Source organism: Telmatherina bonti, assembly GCF_933228915.1.
Source record: "Telmatherina bonti genome assembly, chromosome: 12".
Taxonomy (NCBI): domain Eukaryota; kingdom Metazoa; phylum Chordata; class Actinopteri; order Atheriniformes; family Telmatherinidae; genus Telmatherina; species Telmatherina bonti.
This window is the reverse complement of record NC_136610.1, coordinates 5,702,461-5,726,088: the sequence shown is the minus strand read 5'-3', so window position 1 is coordinate 5,726,088 and position 23,628 is coordinate 5,702,461.

The window sequence follows — 23,628 nt, the reverse complement described above, 5'->3', positions numbered from 1 at the left end:
ATAGTTTATATTCAACAGATTGCAGTCCAGGATTCACACGACGCTTTATATATCTGGTCAGAGTAATTACCCCGACACAAACACTGACTTTGTTGCTCGCTGCAGTAAGTGCTTCTTGTTGGGGTAGTTATGTGTCCTCTGGACATTTGTCTTCTTCAGCCATATATGTCTTTGGAAATTTCAGTATGAGATAAACTTCAACTTTATGCACATTCTTTGAAGGAATTTTTGGAAAGTGCTTGAAATTTGGGGTGTCTTTCTGTCCTGACTTGAGAAAAACTGCACATTTTCCTCACATGGGAAAGAAATCCTTTCTGGATCCATTATGGATTCAGACTCTTATTGATCTGAAAGAAGGATTGAATCCAAGTTTTATCTTGACTTGAATTATATTTCAACAGTGCCCAGTGTAAAGCTAACACAGAACTGTGTCCTTGTCTGTTACAAATCTTCATGAAGTAAACACATTGAAAGCTGATTGACCAATTATCAACACCTAATGTTTTGCATTCTTGATGACAGCATTGTTCCTTGATGGACCTTCTGATGGGCAATACCCCCATCGTAGAAACTTGTGGAAGAAATAGGTGGAGTTTGTGGAAGCATTCAGGATAAAAGTTGGACAAACCTCATCAGAAAACTGCATGTGAGAAACAACATGGAAGAAGAGCTGCTCTGGACTTCATGGAAGAAAGAGGTCTGATGAACAGTCCTTGCTATGGGCCCAACATGAGCATTAACTGTTTAGTTGTTTTTTTTTTATTCAGGAAGTGCTTCCTGTTGGGACGGTTGAAAGAGACAAACTCTACCAACGCTAGCTGATGAAGATATTGCACGGAGAATCCCTCAAACAGACACACTGATGCTGAATAGTGTCCATAAGTGCTTCTCTCTCTCTTGAGAGCTTTTGATCCAAAAGGTGTTTTTCAGGATTTGGTCTGCAAAATGACCTTAACACAGGCACTGACTTGATATTTGGAATACAGTAAGTGCTAATTGTTGGGGTAGTCTTGCTGACCTTTCAAACACTCAGAATGAAGAGTTGATTCATTTTATGCCATTTAATGTTTTATTTGTAAGGCGTTGGTTCGAAGACGGCCCTAGTATCCATGTTTGAACCTGGTGCCATCATGTTCTGTCTTCAATCACTCTCAGATCACCTCAAAGGAACCACTGTTGATTCTTTTATTCACAAGTGCTTCTCTTTGGGGTTGTCTTGGTTGTGACAATGTCCACAATGCAAAGTAAAATTGAAACTAAAGCATAGTTTATATTCAACAGATTGCAGTCCAGGATTCACACGACGCTTTATATATCTGGTCAGAGTAATTACCCCGACACAAACACTGACTTTGTTGCTCGCTGCAGTAAGTGCTTCTTGTTGGGGTAGTTATGTGTCCTCTGGACATTTGTCTTCTTCAGCCATATATGTCTTTGGAAATTTCAGTATGAGATAAACTTCAACTTTATGCACATTCTTTGAAGGAATTTTTGGAAAGTGCTTGAAATTTGGGGTGTCTTTCTGTCCTGACTTGAGAAAAACTGCACATTTTCCTCACATGGGAAAGAAATCCTTTCTGGATCCATTATGGATTCAGACTCTTATTGATCTGAAAGAAGGATTGAATCCAAGTTTTATCTTGACTTGAATTATATTTCAACAGTGCCCAGTGTAAAGCTAACACAGAACTGTGTCCTTGTCTGTTACAAATCTTCATGAAGTAAACACATTGAAAGCTGATTGACCAATTATCAACACCTAATGTTTTGCATTCTTGATGACAGCATTGTTCCTTGATGGACCTTCTGATGGGCAATACCCCCATCGTAGAAACTTGTGGAAGAAATAGGTGGAGTTTGTGGAAGCATTCAGGATAAAAGTTGGACAAACCTCATCAGAAAACTGCATGTGAGAAACAACATGGAAGAAGAGCTGCTCTGGACTTCATGGAAGAAAGAGGTCTGATGAACAGTCCTTGCTATGGGCCCAACATGAGCATTAACTGTTTAGTTGTATTTTTTTATTCAGGAAGTGCTTCCTGTTGGGACGTTTGAAAGAGACAAACTCTACCAACGCTAGCTGATGAAGATATTGCACGGAGAATCCCTCAAACAGACACACTGATGCTGAATAGTGTCCATAAGTGCTTCTCTCTCTCTTGAGAGCTTTTGATCCAAAAGGTGTTTTTCAGGATTTGGTCTGCAAAATGACCTTAACACAGGCACTGACTTGATATTTGGAATATAGTAAGTGCTAATTGTTGGGGTAGTCTTGCTGACCTTTCAAACACTCAGAATGAAGAGTTGATTCATTTTATGCCATTTAATGTTTTATTTGTAAGTCGTTGGTTCGAAGACGGCCCTAGTATCCATCGTGTTTGAACCTGGTGCCATCATGATCTGTCTTCAATCACTCTCAGATCACCTCAAAGGAACCACTGTTGATTCTTTTATTCACAAGTGCTTCTCTTTGGGGTTGTCTTGGTTGTGACAATGTCCACAATGCAAAGTAAAATTGAAACTAAAGCATAGTTTATATTCAACAGATTGCAGTCCAGGATTCACACGACGCTTTATATATCTGGTCAGAGTAATTACCCCGACACAAACACTGACTTTGTTGCTCGCTGCAGTAAGTGCTTCTTGTTGGGGTAGTTATATGTCCTCTGGACATTTGTCTTCTTCAGCCATATATGTCTTTAGAAATTTCAGTATGAGATATACTTCAACTTTATGCACATTCTTTGAAGGAATTTTTGGAAAGTGCTTGAAAGTTGGGGTGTTTTTCTGTCCTGACTTGAGAAAAACTGCACATTTTCCTCACAATGGAAAGAAATCCTTTCTGGATCCATTATGGATTCAGACTCTTATTGATCTGAAAGAAGGATTGAATCCAAGTTTTATCTTGACTTGAATTATATTTCAACAGTGCCCAGTGTAAAGCTAACACAGAACTGTGTCCTTGTCTGTTACAAATCTTCATGAAGTAAACACATTGAAAGCTGATTGACCAATCATCAACACCTAATGTTTTGCATTCTTGATGACAGCATTGTTCCTTGATGGACCTTCTGATGGGCAATACCCCCATCGTAGAAACTTGTGGAAGAAATAGGTGGAGTTTGTGGAAGCATTCAGGATAAAAGTTGGACAAACCTCATCAGAAAACTGCATGTGAGAAACAACATGGAAGAAGAGCTGCTCTGGACTTCATGGAAGAAAGAGGTCTGATGAACAGTCCTTGCTATGGGCCCAACATGAGCATTAACTGTTTAGTTGTTTTTTTTTTATTCAGGAAGTGCTTCCTGTTGGGACGGTTGAAAGAGACAAACTCTACCAACGCTAGCTGATGAAGATATTGCACGGAGAATCCCTCAAACAGACACACTGATGCTGAATAGTGTCCATAAGTGCTTCTCTCTCTCTTGAGAGCTTTTGATCCAAAAGGTGTTTTTCAGGATTTGGTCTGCAAAATGACCTTAACACAGGCACTGACTTGATATTTGGAATACAGTAAGTGCTAATTGTTGGGGTAGTCTTGCTGACCTTTCAAACACTCAGAATGAAGAGTTGATTCATTTTATGCCATTTAATGTTTTATTTGTAAGGCGTTGGTTCGAAGACGGCCCTAGTATCCATCGTGTTTGAACCTGGTGCCATCATGTTCTGTCTTCAATCACTCTCAGATCACCTCAAAGGAACCACTGTTGATTCTTTTATTCACAAGTGCTTCTCTTTGGGGTTGTCTTGGTTGTGACAATGTCCACAATGCAAAGTAAAATTGAAACTAAAGCATAGTTTATATTCAACAGATTGCAGTCCAGGATTCACACGACGCTTTATATATCTGGTCAGAGTAATTACCCCGACACAAACACTGACTTTGTTGCTCGCTGCAGTAAGTGCTTCTTGTTGGGGTAGTTATATGTCCTCTGGACATTTGTCTTCTTCAGCCATATATGTCTTTGGAAATTTCAGTATGAGATATACTTCAACTTTATGCACATTCTTTGAAGGAATTTTTGGAAAGTGCTTGAAAGTTGGGGTGTCTTTCTGTCCTGACTTGAGAAAACCTGCACATTTTCCTCACAATGGAAAGAAATCCTTTCTGGATCCATTATGGATTCAGACTCTTATTGATCTGAAAGAAGGATTGAATCCAAGTTTTATCTTGACTTGAATTATATTTCAACAGTGCCCAGTGTAAAGCTAACACAGAACTGTGTCCTTGTCTGTTACAAATCTTCATGAAGTAAACACATTGAAAGCTGATTGACCAATTATCAACACCTAATGTTTTGCATTCTTGATGACAGCATTGTTCCTTGATGGACCTTCTGATGGGCAATACCCCCATCGTAGAAACTTGTGGAAGAAATAGGTGGAGTTTGTGGAAGCATTCAGGATAAAAGTTGGACAAACCTCATCAGAAAACTGCATGTGAGAAACAACATGGAAGAAGAGCTGCTCTGGACTTCATGGAAGAAAGAGGTCTGATGAACAGTCCTTGCTATGGGCCCAACATGAGCATTAACTGTTTAGTTGTTTTTTTTATTCAGGAAGTGCTTCCTGTTGGGACGGTTGAAAGAGACAAACTCTACCAACGCTAGCTGATGAAGATATTGCACGGAGAATCCCTCAAACAGACACACTGATGCTGAATAGTGTCCATAAGTGCTTCTCTCTCTCTTGAGAGCTTTTGATCCAAAAGGTGTTTTTCAGGATTTGGTCTGCAAAATGACCTTAACACAGGCACTGACTTGATATTTGGAATACAGTAAGTGCTAATTGTTGGGGTAGTCTTGCTGACCTTTCAAACACTCAGAATGAAGAGTTGATTCATTTTATGCCATTTAATGTTTTATTTGTAAGGCGTTGGTTCGAAGACGGCCCTAGTATCCATCGTGTTTGAACCTGGTGCCATCATGTTCTGTCTTCAATCACTCTCAGATCACCTCAAAGGAACCACTGTTGATTCTTTTATTCACAAGTGCTTCTCTTTGGGGTTGTCTTGGTTGTGACAATGTCCACAATGCAAAGTAAAATTGAAACTAAAGCATAGTTTATATTCAACAGATTGCAGTCCAGGATTCACACGACGCTTTATATATCTGGTCAGAGTAATTACCCCGACACAAACACTGACTTTGTTGCTCGCTGCAGTAAGTGCTTCTTGTTGGGGTAGTTATGTGTCCTCTGGACATTTGTCTTCTTCAGCCATATATGTCTTTGGAAATTTCAGTATGAGATAAACTTCAACTTTATGCACATTCTTTGAAGGAATTTTTGGAAAGTGCTTGAAATTTGGGGTGTCTTTCTGTCCTGACTTGAGAAAAACTGCACATTTTCCTCACATGGGAAAGAAATCCTTTCTGGATCCATTATGGATTCAGACTCTTATTGATCTGAAAGAAGGATTGAATCCAAGTTTTATCTTGACTTGAATTATATTTCAACAGTGCCCAGTGTAAAGCTAACACAGAACTGTGTCCTTGTCTGTTACAAATCTTCATGAAGTAAACACATTGAAAGCTGATTGACCAATTATCAACACCTAATGTTTTGCATTCTTGATGACAGCATTGTTCCTTGATGGACCTTCTGATGGGCAATACCCCCATCGTAGAAACTTGTGGAAGAAATAGGTGGAGTTTGTGGAAGCATTCAGGATAAAAGTTGGACAAACCTCATCAGAAAACTGCATGTGAGAAACAACATGGAAGAAGAGCTGCTCTGGACTTCATGGAAGAAAGAGGTCTGATGAACAGTCCTTGCTATGGGCCCAACATGAGCATTAACTGTTTAGTTGTTTTTTTTTTATTCAGGAAGTGCTTCCTGTTGGGACGGTTGAAAGAGACAAACTCTACCAACGCTAGCTGATGAAGATATTGCACGGAGAATCCCTCAAACAGACACACTGATGCTGAATAGTGTCCATAAGTGCTTCTCTCTCTGAGAGCTTTTGATCCAAAAGGTGTTTTTCAGGATTTGGTCTGCAAAATGACCTTAACACAGGCACTGACTTGATATTTGGAATACAGTAAGTGCTAATTGTTGGGGTAGTCTTGCTGACCTTTCAAACACTCAGAATGAAGAGTTGATTCATTTTATGCCATTTAATGTTTTATTTGTAAGGCGTTGGTTCGAAGACGGCCCTAGTATCCATCGTGTTTGAACCTGGTGCCATCATGTTCTGTCTTCAATCACTCTCAGATCACCTCAAAGGAACCACTGTTGATTCTTTTATTCACAAGTGCTTCTCTTTGGGGTTGTCTTGGTTGTGACAATGTCCACAATGCAAAGTAAAATTGAAACTAAAGCATAGTTTATATTCAACAGATTGCAGTCCAGGATTCACACGACGCTTTATATATCTGGTCAGAGTAATTACCCCGACACAAACACTGACTTTGTTGCTCGCTGCAGTAAGTGCTTCTTGTTGGGGTAGTTATGTGTCCTCTGGACATTTGTCTTCTTCAGCCATATATGTCTTTGGAAATTTCAGTATGAGATAAACTTCAACTTTATGCACATTCTTTGAAGGAATTTTTGGAAAGTGCTTGAAATTTGGGGTGTCTTTCTGTCCTGACTTGAGAAAAACTGCACATTTTCCTCACATGGGAAAGAAATCCTTTCTGGATCCATTATGGATTCAGACTCTTATTGATCTGAAAGAAGGATTGAATCCAAGTTTTATCTTGACTTGAATTATATTTCAACAGTGCCCAGTGTAAAGCTAACACAGAACTGTGTCCTTGTCTGTTACAAATCTTCATGAAGTAAACACATTGAAAGCTGATTGACCAATTATCAACACCTAATGTTTTGCATTCTTGATGACAGCATTGTTCCTTGATGGACCTTCTGATGGGCAATACCCCCATCGTAGAAACTTGTGGAAGAAATAGGTGGAGTTTGTGGAAGCATTCAGGATAAAAGTTGGACAAACCTCATCAGAAAACTGCATGTGAGAAACAACATGGAAGAAGAGCTGCTCTGGACTTCATGGAAGAAAGAGGTCTGATGAACAGTCCTTGCTATGGGCCCAACATGAGCATTAACTGTTTAGTTGTATTTTTTTATTCAGGAAGTGCTTCCTGTTGGGACGGTTGAAAGAGACAAACTCTACCAACGCTAGCTGATGAAGATATTGCACGGAGAATCCCTCAAACAGACACACTGATGCTGAATAGTGTCCATAAGTGCTTCTCTCTCTCTTGAGAGCTTTTGATCCAAAAGGTGTTTTTCAGGATTTGGTCTGCAAAATGACCTTAACACAGGCACTGACTTGATATTTGGAATACAGTAAGTGCTAATTGTTGGGGTAGTCTTGCTGACATTTCAAACACTCAGAATGAAGAGTTGATTCATTTTATGCCATTTAATGTTTTATTTGTAAGTCGTTGGTTCGAAGACGGCCCTAGTATCCATCGTGTTTGAACCTGGTGCCATCATGTTCTGTCTTCAATCACTCTCAGATCACCTCAAAGGAACCACTGTTGATTCTTTTATTCACAAGTGCTTCTCTTTGGGGTTGTCTTGGTTGTGACAATGTCCACAATGCAAAGTAAAATTGAAACTAAAGCATAGTTTATATTCAACAGATTGCAGTCCAGGATTCACACGACGCTTTATATTTCTGGTCAGAGTAATTACCCCGACACAAACACTGACTTTGTTGCTCGCTGCAGTAAGTGCTTCTTGTTGGGGTAGTTATATGTCCTCTGGACATTTGTCTTCTTCAGCCATATATGTCTTTGGAAATTTCAGTATGAGATATACTTCAACTTTATGCACATTCTTTGAAGGAATTTTTGGAAAGTGCTTGAAAGTTGGGGTGTGTTTCTGTCCTGACTTGAGAAAACCTGCACATTTTCCTCACAATGGAAAGAAATCCTTTCTGGATCCATTATGGATTCAGACTCTTATTGATCTGAAAGAAGGATTGAATCCAAGTTTTATCTTGACTTGAATTATATTTCAACAGTGCCCAGTGTAAAGCTAACACAGAACTGTGTCCTTGTCTGTTACAAATCTTCATGAAGTAAACACATTGAAAGCTGATTGACCAATCATCAACACCTAATGTTTTGCATTCTTGATGACAGCATTGTTCCTTGATGGACAGTCTGATGGGCAATACCCCCATCGTAGAAACTTGTGGAAGAAATAGGTGGAGTTTGTGGAAGCATTCAGGATAAAAGTTGGACAAACCTCATCAGAAAACTGCATGTGAGAAACAACATGGAAGAAGAGCTGCTCTGGACTTCATGGAAGAAAGAGGTCTGATGAACAGTCCTTGCTATGGGCCCAACATGAGCATTAACTGTTTAGTTGTTTTTTTTTTTATTCAGGAAGTGCTTCCTGTTGGGACGGTTGAAAGAGACAAACTCTACCAACGCTAGCTGATGAAGATATTGCACGGAGAATCCCTCAAACAGACACACTGATGCTGAATAGTGTCCATAAGTGCTTCTCTCTCTCTTGAGAGCTTTTGATCCAAAAGGTGTTTTTCAGGATTTGGTCTGCAAAATGACCTTAACACAGGCACTGACTTGATATTTGGAATACAGTAAGTGCTAATTGTTGGGGTAGTCTTGCTGACCTTTCAAACACTCAGAATGAAGAGTTGATTCATTTTATGCCATTTAATGTTTTATTTGTAAGGCGTTGGTTCGAAGACGGCCCTAGTATCCATCGTGTTTGAACCTGGTGCCATCATGTTCTGTCTTCAATCACTCTCAGATCACCTCAAAGGAACCACTGTTGATTCTTTTATTCACAAGTGCTTCTCTTTGGGGTTGTCTTGGTTGTGACAATGTCCACAATGCAAAGTAAAATTGAAACTAAAGCATAGTTTATATTCAACAGATTGCAGTCCAGGATTCACACGACGCTTTATATATCTGGTCAGAGTAATTACCCCGACACAAACACTGACTTTGTTGCTCGCTGCAGTAAGTGCTTCTTGTTGGGGTAGTTATATGTCCTCTGGACATTTGTCTTCTTCAGCCATATATGTCTTTGGAAATTTCAGTATGAGATATACTTCAACTTTATGCACATTCTTTGAAGGAAATTTTGGAAAGTGCTTGAACGTTGGGGTGTCTTTCTGTCCTGACTTGAGAAAAACTGCACATTTTCCTCACAATGGAAAGAAATCCTTTCTGGATCCATTATGGATTCAGACTCTTATTGATCTGAAAGAAGGATTGAATCCAAGTTTTATCTTGACTTGAATTATATTTCAACAGTGCCCAGTGTAAAGCTAACACAGAACTGTGTCCTTGTCTGTTACAAATCTTCATGAAGTAAACACATTGAAAGCTGATTGACCAATCATCAACACCTAATGTTTTGCATTCTTGATGACAGCATTGTTCCTTGATGGACCTTCTGATGGGCAATACCCCCATCGTAGAAACTTGTGGAAGAAATAGGTGGAGTTTGTGGAAGCATTCAGGATAAAAGTTGGACAAACCTCATCAGAAAACTGCATGTGAGAAACAACATGGAAGAAGAGCTGCTCTGGACTTCATGGAAGAAAGAGGTCTGATGAAAAGTCCTTGCTATGGGCCCAACATGAGCATTAACTGTTTAGTTGTATTTTTTTTATTCAGGAAGTGCTTCCTGTTGGGACGGTTGAAAGAGACAAACTCTACCAACGCTAGCTGATGAAGATATTGCACGGAGAATCCCTCAAACAGACACACTGATGCTGAATAGTGTCCATAAGTGCTTCTCTCTCTCTTGAGAGCTTTTGATCCAAAAGGTGTTTTTCAGGATTTGGTCTGCAAAATGACCTTAACACAGGCACTGACTTGATATTTGGAATACAGTAAGTGCTAATTGTTGGGGTAGTCTTGCTGACATTTCAAACACTCAGAATGAAGAGTTGATTCATTTTATGCCATTTAATGTTTTATTTGTAAGGCGTTGGTTCGAAGACGGCCCTAGTATCCATCGTGTTTGAACCTGGTGCCATCATGTTCTGTCTTCAATCACTCTCAGATCACCTCAAAGGAACCACTGTTGATTCTTTCATTCACAAGTGCTTCTCTTTGGGGTTGTCTTGGTTGTGACAATGTCCACAATGCAAAGTAAAATTGAAACTAAAGCATAGTTTATATTCAACAGATTGCAGTCCAGGATTCACACGACGCTTTATATATCTGGTCAGAGTAATTACCCCGACACAAACACTGACTTTGTTGCTCGCTGCAGTAAGTGCTTCTTGTTGGGGTAGTTATATGTCCTCTGGACATTTGTCTTCTTCAGCCATATATGTCTTTAGAAATTTCAGTATGAGATATACTTCAACTTTATGCACATTCTTTGAAGGAATTTTTGGAAAGTGCTTGAAAGTTGGGGTGTCTTTCTGTCCTGACTTGAGAAAACCTGCACATTTTCCTCACAATGGAAAGAAATCCTTTCTGGATCCATTATGGATTCAGACTCTTATTGATCTGAAAGAAGGATTGAATCCAAGTTTTATCTTGACTTGAATTATATTTCAACAGTGCCCAGTGTAAAGCTAACACAGAACTGTGTCCTTGTCTGTTACAAATCTTCATGAAGTAAACACATTGAAAGCTGATTGACCAATCATCAACACCTAATGTTTTGCATTCTTGATGACAGCATTGTTCCTTGATGGACCTTCTGATGGGCAATACCCCCATCGTAGAAACTTGTGGAAGAAATAGGTGGAGTTTGTGGAAGCATTCAGGATAAAAGTTGGACAAACCTCATCAGAAAACTGCATGTGAGAAACAACATGGAAGAAGAGCTGCTCTGGACTTCATGGAAGAAAGAGGTCTGATGAACAGTCCTTGCTATGGGCCCAACATGAGCATTAACTGTTTAGTTGTATTTTTTTATTCAGGAAGTGCTTCCTGTTGGGACGGTTGAAAGAGACAAACTCTACCAACGCTAGCTGATGAAGATATTGCACGGAGAATCCCTCAAACAGACACACTGATGCTGAATAGTGTCCATAAGTGCTTCTCTCTCTCTTGAGAGCTTTTGATCCAAAAGGTGTTTTTCAGGATTTGGTCTGCAAAATGACCTTAACACAGGCACTGACTTGATATTTGGAATACAGTAAGTGCTAATTGTTGGGGTAGTCTTGCTGACATTTCAAACACTCAGAATGAAGAGTTGATTCATTTTATGCCATTTAATGTTTTATTTGTAAGGCGTTGGTTCGAAGACGGCCCTAGTATCCATCGTGTTTGAACCTGGTGCCATCATGATCTGTCTTCAATCACTCTCAGATCACCTCAAAGGAACCACTGTTGATTCTTTTATTCACAAGTGCTTCTCTTTGGGGTTGTCTTGGTTGTGACAATGTCCACAATGCAAAGTAAAATTGAAACTAAAGCATAGTTTATATTCAACAGATTGCAGTCCAGGATTCACACAACGCTTTATATATCTGGTCAGAGTAATTACCCCGACACAAACACTGACTTTGTTGCTCGCTGCAGTAAGTGCTTCTTGTTGGGGTAGTTATATGTCCTCTGGACATTTGTCTTCTTCAGCCATATATGTCTTTAGAAATTTACGTATGAGATATACTTCAACTTTATGCACATTCTTTGAAGGAATTTTTGGAAAGTGCTTGAAAGTTGGGGTGTCTTTCTGTCCTGACTTGAGAAAACCTGCACATTTTCCTCACAATGGAAAGAAATCCTTTCTGGATCCATTATGGATTCAGACTCTTATTGATCTGAAAGAAGGATTGAATCCAAGTTTTATCTTGACTTGAATTATATTTCAACAGTGCCCAGTGTAAAGCTAACACAGAACTGTGTCCTTGTCTGTTACAAATCTTCATGAAGTAAACACATTGAAAGCTGATTGACCAATCATCAACACCTAATGTTTTGCATTCTTGATGACAGCATTGTTCCTTGATGGACCTTCTGATGGGCAATACCCCCATCGTAGAAACTTGTGGAAGAAATAGGTGGAGTTTGTGGAAGCATTCAGGATAAAAGTTGGACAAACCTCATCAGAAAACTGCATGTGAGAAACAACATGGAAGAAGAGCTGCTCTGGACTTCATGGAAGAAAGAGGTCTGATGAACAGTCCTTGCTATGGGCCCAACATGAGCATTAACTGTTTTGTTGTATTTTTTTATTCAGGAAGTGCTTCCTGTTGGGACGGTTGAAAGAGACAAACTCTACCAACGCTAGCTGATGAAGATATTGCACGGAGAATCCCTCAAACAGACACACTGATGCTGAATAGTGTCCATAAGTGCTTCTCTCTCTCTTGAGAGCTTTTGATCCAAAAGGTGTTTTTCAGGATTTGGTCTGCAAAATGACCTTAACACAGGCACTGACTTGATATTTGGAATACAGTAAGTGCTAATTGTTGGGGTAGTCTTGCTGACATTTCAAACACTCAGAATGAAGAGTTGATTCATTTTATGCCATTTAATGTTTTATTTGTAAGGCGTTGGTTCGAAGACGGCCCTAGTATCCATCGTGTTTGAACCTGGTGCCATCATGATCTGTCTTCAATCACTCTCAGATCACCTCAAAGGAACCACTGTTGATTCTTTTATTCACAAGTGCTTCTCTTTGGGGTTGTCTTGGTTGTGACAATGTCCACAATGCAAAGTAAAATTGAAACTAAAGCATAGTTTATATTCAACAGATTGCAGTCCAGGATTCACACGACGCTTTATATATCTGGTCAGAGTAATTACCCCGACACAAACACTGACTTTGTTGCTCGCTGCAGTAAGTGCTTCTTGTTGGGGTAGTTATATGTCCTCTGGACATTTGTCTTCTTCAGCCATATATGTCTTTGGAAATTTCAGTATGATATATACTTCAACTTTATGCACATTCTTTGAAGGAATTTTTGGAAAGTGCTTGAAAGTTGGGGTGTCTTTCTGTCCTGACTTGAGAAAACCTGCACATTTTCCTCACAATGGAAAGAAATCCTTTCTGGATCCATTATGGATTCAGACTCTTATTGATCTGAAAGAAGGATTGAATCCAAGTTTTATCTTGACTTGAATTATATTTCAACAGTGCCCAGTGTAAAGCTAACACAGAACTGTGTCCTTGTCTGTTACAAATCTTCATGAAGTAAACACATTGAAAGCTGATTGACCAATCATCAACACCTAATGTTTTGCATTCTTGATGACAGCATTGTTCCTTGATGGACCTTCTGATGGGCAATACCCCCATCGTAGAAACTTGTGGAAGAAATAGGTGGAGTTTGTGGAAGCATTCAGGATAAAAGTTGGACAAACCTCATCAGAAAACTGCATGTGAGAAACAACATGGAAGAAGAGCTGCTCTGGACTTCATGGAAGAAAGAGGTCTGATGAACAGTCCTTGCTATGGGCCCAACATGAGCATTAACTGTTTAGTTGTATTTTTTTATTCAGGAAGTGCTTCCTGTTGGGACGGTTGAAAGAGACAAACTCTACCAACGCTAGCTGATGAAGATATTGCACGGAGAATCCCTCAAACAGACACACTGATGCTGAATAGTGTCCATAAGTGCTTCTCTCTCTCTTGAGAGCTTTTGATCCAAAAGGTGTTTTTCAGGATTTGGTCTGCAAAATGACCTTAACACAGGCACTGACTTGATATTTGGAATACAGTAAGTGCTAATTGTTGGGGTAGTCTTGCTGACCTTTCAAACACTCAGAATGAAGAGTTGATTCATTTTATGCCATTTAATGTTTTATTTGTAAGTCGTTGGTTCGAAGACGGCCCTAGTATCCATCGTGTTTGAACCTGGTGCCATCATGTTCTGTCTTCAATCACTCTCAGATCACCTCAAAGGAACCACTGTTGATTCTTTTATTCACAAGTGCTTCTCTTTGGGGTTGTCTTGGTTGTGACAATGTCCACAATGCAAAGTAAAATTGAAACTAAAGCATAGTTTATATTCAACAGATTGCAGTCCAGGATTCACACGACGCTTTATATTTCTGGTCAGAGTAATTACCCCGACACAAACACTGACTTTGTTGCTCGCTGCAGTAAGTGCTTCTTGTTGGGGTAGTTATATGTCCTCTGGACATTTGTCTTCTTCAGCCATATATGTCTTTGGAAATTTCAGTATGAGATATACTTCAACTTTATGCACATTCTTTGAAGGAATTTTTGGAAAGTGCTTGAAAGTTGGGGTGTGTTTCTGTCCTGACTTGAGAAAACCTGCACATTTTCCTCACAATGGAAAGAAATCCTTTCTGGATCCATTATGGATTCAGACTCTTATTGATCTGAAAGAAGGATTGAATCCAAGTTTTATCTTGACTTGAATTATATTTCAACAGTGCCCAGTGTAAAGCTAACACAGAACTGTGTCCTTGTCTGTTACAAATCTTCATGAAGTAAACACATTGAAAGCTGATTGACCAATCATCAACACCTAATGTTTTGCATTCTTGATGACAGCATTGTTCCTTGATGGACCTTCTGATGGGCAATACCCCCATCGTAGAAACTTGTGGAAGAAATAGGTGGAGTTTGTGGAAGCATTCAGGATAAAAGTTGGACAAACCTCATCAGAAAACTGCATGTGAGAAACAACATGGAAGAAGAGCTGCTCTGGACTTCATGGAAGAAAGAGGTCTGATGAACAGTCCTTGCTATGGGCCCAACATGAGCATTAACTGTTTAGTTGTATTTTTTTTATTCAGGAAGTGCTTCCTGTTGGGACGGTTGAAAGAGACAAACTCTACCAACGCTAGCTGATGAAGATATTGCACGGAGAATCCCTCAAACAGACACACTGATGCTGAATAGTGTCCATAAGTGCTTCTCTCTCTCTTGAGAGCTTTTGATCCAAAAGGTGTTTTTCAGGATTTGGTCTGCAAAATGACCTTAACACAGGCACTGACTTGATATTTGGAATACAGTAAGTGCTAATTGTTGGGGTAGTCTTGCTGACATTTCAAACACTCAGAATGAAGAGTTGATTCATTTTATGCCATTTAATGTTTTATTTGTAAGGCGTTGGTTCGAAGACGGCCCTAGTATCCATCGTGTTTGAACCTGGTGCCATCATGATCTGTCTTCAATCACTCTCAGATCACCTCAAAGGAACCACTGTTGATTCTTTTATTCACAAGTGCTTCTCTTTGGGGTTGTCTTGGTTGTGACAATGTCCACAATGCAAAGTAAAATTGAAACTAAAGCATAGTTTATATTCAACAGATTGCAGTCCAGGATTCATACGACGCTTTATATATCTGGTCAGAGTAATTACCCCGACACAAACACTGACTTTGTTGCTCGCTGCAGTAAGTGCTTCTTGTTGGGGTAGTTATATGTCCTCTGGACATTTGTCTTCTTCAGCCATATATGTCTTTGGAAATTTCAGTATGAGATATACTTCAACTTTATGCACATTCTTTGAAGGAATTTTTGGAAAGTGCTTGAAAGTTGGGGTGTCTTTCTGTCCTGACTTGAGAAAAACTGCACATTTTCCTCACAATGGAAAGAAATCCTTTCTGGATCCATTATGGATTCAGACTCTTATTGATCTGAAAGAAGGATTGAATCCAAGTTTTATCTTGACTTGAATTATATTTCAACAGTGCCCAGTGTAAAGCTAACACAGAACTGTGTCCTTGTCTGTTACAAATCTTCATGAAGTAAACACATTGAAAGCTGATTGACCAATCATCAACACCTAATGTTTTGCATTCTTGATGACAGCATTGTTCCTTGATGGACCTTCTGATGGGCAATACCCCCATCGTAGAAACTTGTGGAAGAAATAGGTGGAGTTTGTGGAAGCATTCAGGATAAAAGTTGGACAAACCTCATCAGAAAACTGCATGTGAGAAACAACATGGAAGAAGAGCTGCTCTGGACTTCATGGAAGAAAGAGGTCTGATGAACAGTCCTTGCTATGGGCCCAACATGAGCATTAACTGTTTAGTTGTATTTTTTTATTCAGGAAGTGCTTCCTGTTGGGACGGTTGAAAGAGACAAACTCTACCAACGCTAGCTGATGAAGATATTGCACGGAGAATCCCTCAAACAGACACACTGATGCTGAATAGTGTCCATAAGTGCTTCTCTCTCTCTTGAGAGCTTTTGATCCAAAAGGTGTTTTTCAGGATTTGGTCTGCAAAATGACCTTAACACAGGCACTGACTTGATATTTGGAATACAGTAAGTGCTAATTGTTGGGGTAGTCTTGCTGACATTTCAAACACTCAGAATGAAGAGTTGATTCATTTTATGCCATTTAATGTTTTATTTGTAAGTCGTTGGTTCGAAGACGGCCCTAGTATCCATCGTGTTTGAACCTGGTGCCATCATGTTCTGTCTTCAATCACTCTCAGATCACCTCAAAGGAACCACTGTTGATTCTTTCATTCACAAGTGCTTCTCTTTGGGGTTGTCTTGGTTGTGACAATGTCCACAATGCAAAGTAAAATTGAAACTAAAGCATAGTTTATATTCAACAGATTGCAGTCCAGGATTCACACGACGCTTTATATATCTGGTCAGAGTAATTACCCCGACACAAACACTGACTTTGTTGCTCGCTGCAGTAAGTGCTTCTTGTTGGGGTAGTTATATGTCCTCTGGACATTTGTCTTCTTCAGCCATATATGTCTTTAGAAATTTCAGTATGAGATATACTTCAACTTTATGCACATTCTTTGAAGGAATTTTTGGAAAGTGCTTGAAAGTTGGGGTGTCTTTCTGTCCTGACTTGAGAAAACCTGCACATTTTCCTCACAATGGAAAGAAATCCTTTCTGGATCCGTTATGGATTCAGACTCTTATTGATCTGAAAGAAGGATTGAATCCAAGTTTTATCTTGACTTGAATTATATTTCAACAGTGCCCAGTGTAAAGCTAACACAGAACTGTGTCCTTGTCTGTTACAAATCTTCATGAAGTAAACACATTGAAAGCTGATTGACCAATCATCAACACCTAATGTTTTGCATTCTTGATGACAGCATTGTTCCTTGATGGACCTTCTGATGGGCAATACCCCCATCGTAGAAACTTGTGGAAGAAATAGGTGGAGTTTGTGGAAGCATTCAGGATAAAAGTTGGACAAACCTCATCAGAAAACTGCATGTGAGAAACAACATGGAAGAAGAGCTGCTCTGGACTTCATGGAAGAAAGAGGTCTGATGAACAGTCCTTGCTATGGGCCCAACATGAGCATTAACTGTTTAGTTGTATTTTTTTATTCAGGAAGTGCTTCCTGTTGGGACGGTTGAAAGAGACAAACTCTACCAACGCTAGCTGATGAAGATATTGCACGGAGAATCCCTCAAACAGACACACTGATGCTGAATAGTGTCCATAAGTGCTTCTCTCTCTCTTGAGAGCTTTTGATCCAAAAGGTGTTTTTCAGGATTTGGTCTGCAAAATGACCTTAACACAGGCACTGACTTGATATTTGGAATACAGTAAGTGCTAATTGTTGGGGTAGTCTTGCTGACATTTCAAACACTCAGAATGAAGAGTTGATTCATTTTATGCCATTTAATGTTTTATTTGTAAGGCGTTGGTTCGAAGACGGCCCTAGTATCCATCGTGTTTGAACCTGGTGCCATCATGATCTGTCTTCAATCACTCTCAGATCACCTCAAAGGAACCACTGTTGATTCTTTTATTCACAAGTGCTTCTCTTTGGGGTTGTCTTGGTTGTGACAATGTCCACAATGCAAAGTAAAATTGAAACTAAAGCATAGTTTATATTCAACAGATTGCAGTCCAGGATTCACACGACGCTTTATATATCTGGTCAGAGTAATTACCCCGACACAAACACTGACTTTGTTGCTCGCTGCAGTAAGTGCTTCTTGTTGGGGTAGTTATATGTCCTCTGGACATTTGTCTTCTTCAGCCATATATGTCTTTAGAAATTTACGTATGAGATATACTTCAACTTTATGCACATTCTTTGAAGGAATTTTTGGAAAGTGCTTGAAAGTTGGGGTGTCTTTCTGTCCTGACTTGAGAAAACCTGCAAATTTTCCTCACAATGGAAAGAAATCCTTTCTGGATCCATTATGGATTCAGACTCTTATTGATCTGAAAGAAGGATTGAATCCAAGTTTTATCTTGACTTGAATTATATTTCAACAGTGCCCAGTGTAAAGCTAACACAGAACTGTGTCCTTGTCTGTTACAAATCTTCATGAAGTAAACACATTGAAAGCTGATTGACCAATCATCAACACCTAATGTTTTGCATTCTTGATGACAGCATTGTTCCTTGATGGACCTTCTGATGGGCAATACCCCCATCGTAGAAACTTGTGGAAGAAATAGGTGGAGTTTGTGGAAGCATTCAGGATAAAAGTTGGACAAACCTCATCAGAAAACTGCATGTGAGAAACAACATGGAAGAAGAGCTGCTCTGGACTTCATGGAAGAAAGAGGTCTGATGAACAGTCCTTGCTATGGGCCCAACATGAGCATTAACTGTTTAGTTGTTTTTTTTTTATTCAGGATGTGCTTCCTGTTGGGACGGTTGAAAGAGACAAACTCTACCAACGCTAGCTGATGAAGATATTGCACGGAGAATCCCTCAAACAGACACACTGATGCTGAATAGTGTCCATAAGTGCTTCTCTCTCTCTTGAGAGCTTTTGATCCAAAAGGTGTTTTTCAGGATTTGGTCTGCAAAATGACCTTAACACAGGCACTGACTTGATATTTGGAATACAGTAAGTGCTAATTGTTGGGGTAGTCTTGCTGACCTTTCAAACACTCAGAATGAAGAGTTGATTCATTTTATGCCATTTAATGTTTTATTTGTAAGTCGTTGGTTCGAAGACGGCCCTAGTATCCATCGTGTTTGAACCTGGTGCCATCATGTTCTGTCTTCAATCACTCTCAGATCACCTCAAAGGAACCACTGTTGATTCTTTCATTCACAAGTGCTTCTCTTTGGGGTTGTCTTGGTTGTGACAATGTCCACAATGCAAAGTAAAATTGAAACTAAAGCATAGTTTATATTCAACAGATTGCAGTCCAGGATTCACACGACGCTTTATATATCTGGTCAGAGTAATTACCCCGACACAAACACTGACTTTGTTGCTCGCTGCAGTAAGTGCTTCTTGTTGGGGTAGTTATATGTCCTCTGGACATTTGTCTTCTTCAGCCATATATGTCTTTAGAAATTTCAGTATGAGATATACTTCAACTTTATGCACATTCTTTGAAGGAATTTTTGGAAAGTGCTTGAAAGTTGGGGTGTCTTTCTGTCCTGACTTGAGAAAACCTGCACATTTTCCTCACAATGGAAAGAAATCCTTTCTGGATCCATTATGGATTCAGACTCTTATTGATCTGAAAGAAGGATTGAATCCAAGTTTTATCTTGACTTGAATTATATTTCAACAGTGCCCAGTGTAAAGCTAACACAGAACTGTGTCCTTGTCTGTTACAAATCTTCATGAAGTAAACACATTGAAAGCTGATTGACCAATCATCAACACCTAATGTTTTGCATTCTTGATGACAGCATTGTTCCTTGATGGACCTTCTGATGGGCAATACCCCCATCGTAGAAACTTGTGGAAGAAATAGGTGGAGTTTGTGGAAGCATTCAGGATAAAAGTTGGACAAACCTCATCAGAAAACTGCATGTGAGAAACAACATGGAAGAAGAGCTGCTCTGGACTTCATGGAAGAAAGAGGTCTGATGAACAGTCCTTGCTATGGGCCCAACATGAGCATTAACTGTTTAGATGTATTTTTTTATTCAGGAAGTGCTTCCTGTTGGGACGGTTGAAAGAGACAAACTCTACCAACGCTAGCTGATGAAGATATTGCACGGAGAATCCCTCAAACAGACACACTGATGCTGAATAGTGTCCATAAGTGCTTCTCTCTCTCTTGAGAGCTTTTGATCCAAAAGGTGTTTTTCAGGATTTGGTCTGCAAAATGACCTTAACACAGGCACTGACTTGATATTTGGAATACAGTAAGTGCTAATTGTTGGGGTAGTCTTGCTGACATTTCAAACACTCAGAATGAAGAGTTGATTCATTTTATGCCATTTAATGTTTTATTTGTAAGTCGTTGGTTCGAAGACGGCCCTAGTATCCATCGTGTTTGAACCTGGTGCCATCATGATCTGTCTTCAATCACTCTCAGATCACCTCAAAGGAACCACTGTTGATTCTTTTATTCACAAGTGCTCTCTGGACATTTGTCTTCTTCAGCCATATATGTCTTTAGAAATTTCAGTATGAGATATACTTCAACTTTATGCACATTCTTTGAAGGAATTTTTGGAAAGTGCTTGAAAGTTGGGGTGTCTTTCTGTCCTGACTTGAGAAAACCTGCACATTTTCCTCACAATGGAAAGAAATCCTTTCTGGATCCATTATGGATTCAGACTCTTATTGATCTGAAAGAAGGATTGAATCCAAGTTTTATCTTGACTTGAATTATATTTCAACAGTGCCCAGTGTAAAGCTAACACAGAACTGTGTCCTTGTCTTTTACAAATCTTCATGAAGTAAACACATTGAAAGCTGATTGACCAATCATCAACACCTAATGTTTTGCATTCTTGATGACAGCATTGTTCCTTGATGGACAGTCTGATGGGCAATACCCCCATCGTAGAAACTTGTGGAAGAAATAGGTGGAGTTTGTGGAAGCATTCAGGATAAAAGTTGGACAAACCTCATCAGAAAACTGCATGTGAGAAACAACATGGAAGAAGAGCTGCTCTGGACTTCATGGAAGAAAGAGGTCTGATGAACAGTCCTTGCTATGGGCCCAACATGAGCATTAACTGTTTAGTTGTTTTTTTTTATTCAGGAAGTGCTTCCTGTTGGGACGGTTGAAAGAGACAAACTCTACCAACGCTAGCTGATGAAGATATTGCACGGAGAATCCCTCAAACAGACACACTGATGCTGAATAGTGTCCATAAGTGCTTCTCTCTCTCTTGAGAGCTTTTGATCCAAAAGGTGTTTTTCAGGATTTGGTCTGCAAAATGACCTTAACACAGGCACTGACTTGATATTTGGAATACAGTAAGTGCTAATTGTTGGGGTAGTCTTGCTGACATTTCAAACACTCAGAATGAAGAGTTGATTCATTTTATGCCATTTAATGTTTTATTTGTAAGTCGTTGGTTCGAAGACGGCCCTAGTATCCATCGTGTTTGAACCTGGTGCCATCATGTTCTGTCTTCAATCACTCTCAGATCACCTCAAAGGAACCACTGTTGATTCTTTCATTCACAAGTGCTTCTCTTTGGGGTTGTCTTGGTTGTGACAATGTCCACAATGCAAAGTAAAATTGAAACTAAAGCATAGTTTATATTCAACAGATTGCAGTCCAGGATTCACACGACGCTTTATATATCTGGTCAGAGTAATTACCCCGACACAAACACTGACTTTGTTGCTCGCTGCAGTAAGTGCTTCTTGTTGGGGTAGTTATATGTCCTCTGGACATTTGTCTTCTTCAGCCATATATGTCTTTAGAAATTTACGTATGAGATATACTTCAACTTTATGCACATTCTTTGAAGGAATTTTTGGAAAGTGCTTGAAAGTTGGGGTGTCTTTCTGTCCTGACTTGAGAAAACCTGCACATTTTCCTCACAATGGAAAGAAATCCTTTCTGGATCCGTTATGGATTCAGACTCTTATTGATCTGAAAGAAGGATTGAATCCAAGTTTTATCTTGACTTGAATTATATTTCAACAGTGCCCAGTGTAAAGCTAACACAGAACTGTGTCCTTGTCTGTTACAAATCTTCATGAAGTAAACACATTGAAAGCTGATTGACCAATCATCAACACCTAATGTTTTGCATTCTTGATGACAGCATTGTTCCTTGATGGACCTTCTGATGGGCAATACCCCCATCGTAGAAACTTGTGGAAGAAATAGGTGGAGTTTGTGGAAGCATTCAGGATAAAAGTTGGACAAACCTCATCAGAAAACTGCATGTGAGAAACAACATGGAAGAAGAGCTGCTCTGGACTTCATGGAAGAAAGAGGTCTGATGAACAGTCCTTGCTATGGGCCCAACATGAGCATTAACTGTTTAGTTGTATTTTTTTATTCAGGAAGTGCTTCCTGTTGGGACGGTTGAAAGAGACAAACTCTACCAACGCTAGCTGATGAAGATATTGCACGGAGAATCCCTCAAACAGACACACTGATGCTGAATAGTGTCCATAAGTGCTTCTCTCTCTCTTGAGAGCTTTTGATCCAAAAGGTGTTTTTCAGGATTTGGTCTGCAAAATGACCTTAACACAGGCACTGACTTGATATTTGGAATACAGTAAGTGCTAATTGTTGGGGTAGTCTTGCTGACATTTCAAACACTCAGAATGAAGAGTTGATTCATTTTATGCCATTTAATGTTTTATTTGTAAGGCGTTGGTTCGAAGACGGCCCTAGTATCCATCGTGTTTGAACCTGGTGCCATCATGATCTGTCTTCAATCACTCTCAGATCACCTCAAAGGAACCACTGTTGATTCTTTTATTCACAAGTGCTTCTCTTTGGGGTTGTCTTGGTTGTGACAATGTCCACAATGCAAAGTAAAATTGAAACTAAAGCATAGTTTATATTCAACAGATTGCAGTCCAGGATTCACACGACGCTTTATATATCTGGTCAGAGTAATTACCCCGACACAAACACTGACTTTGTTGCTCGCTGCAGTAAGTGCTTCTTGTTGGGGTAGTTATATGTCCTCTGGACATTTGTCTTCTTCAGCCATATATGTCTTTAGAAATTTCAGTATGAGATATACTTCAACTTTATGCACATTCTTTGAAGGAATTTTTGGAAAGTGCTTGAAAGTTGGGGTGTCTTTCTGTCCTGACTTGAGAAAACCTGCACATTTTCCTCACAATGGAAAGAAATCCTTTCTGGATCCATTATGGATTCAGACTCTTATTGATCTGAAAGAAGGATTGAATCCAAGTTTTATCTTGACTTGAATTATATTTCAACAGTGCCCAGTGTAAAGCTAACACAGAACTGTGTCCTTGTCTGTTACAAATCTTCATGAAGTAAACACATTGAAAGCTGATTGACCAATCATCAACACCTAATGTTTTGCATTCTTGATGACAGCATTGTTCCTTGATGGACCTTCTGATGGGCAATACCCCCATCGTAGAAACTTGTGGAAGAAATAGGTGGAGTTTGTGGAAGCATTCAGGATAAAAGTTGGACAAACCTCATCAGAAAACTGCATGTGAGAAACAACATGGAAGAAGAGCTGCTCTGGACTTCATGGAAGAAAGAGGTCTGATGAACAGTCCTTGCTATGGGCCCAACATGAGCATTAACTGTTTAGTTGTATTTTTTTATTCAGGAAGTGCTTCCTGTTGGGACGGTTGAAAGAGACAAACTCTACCAACGCTAGCTGATGAAGATATTGCACGGAGAATCCCTCAAACAGACACACTGATGCTGAATAGTGTCCATAAGTGCTTCTCTCTCTCTTGAGAGCTTTTGATCCAAAAGGTGTTTTTCAGGATTTGGTCTGCAAAATGACCTTAACACAGGCACTGACTTGATATTTGGAATACAGTAAGTGCTAATTGTTGGGGTAGTCTTGCTGACATTTCAAACACTCAGAATGAAGAGTTGATTCATTTTATG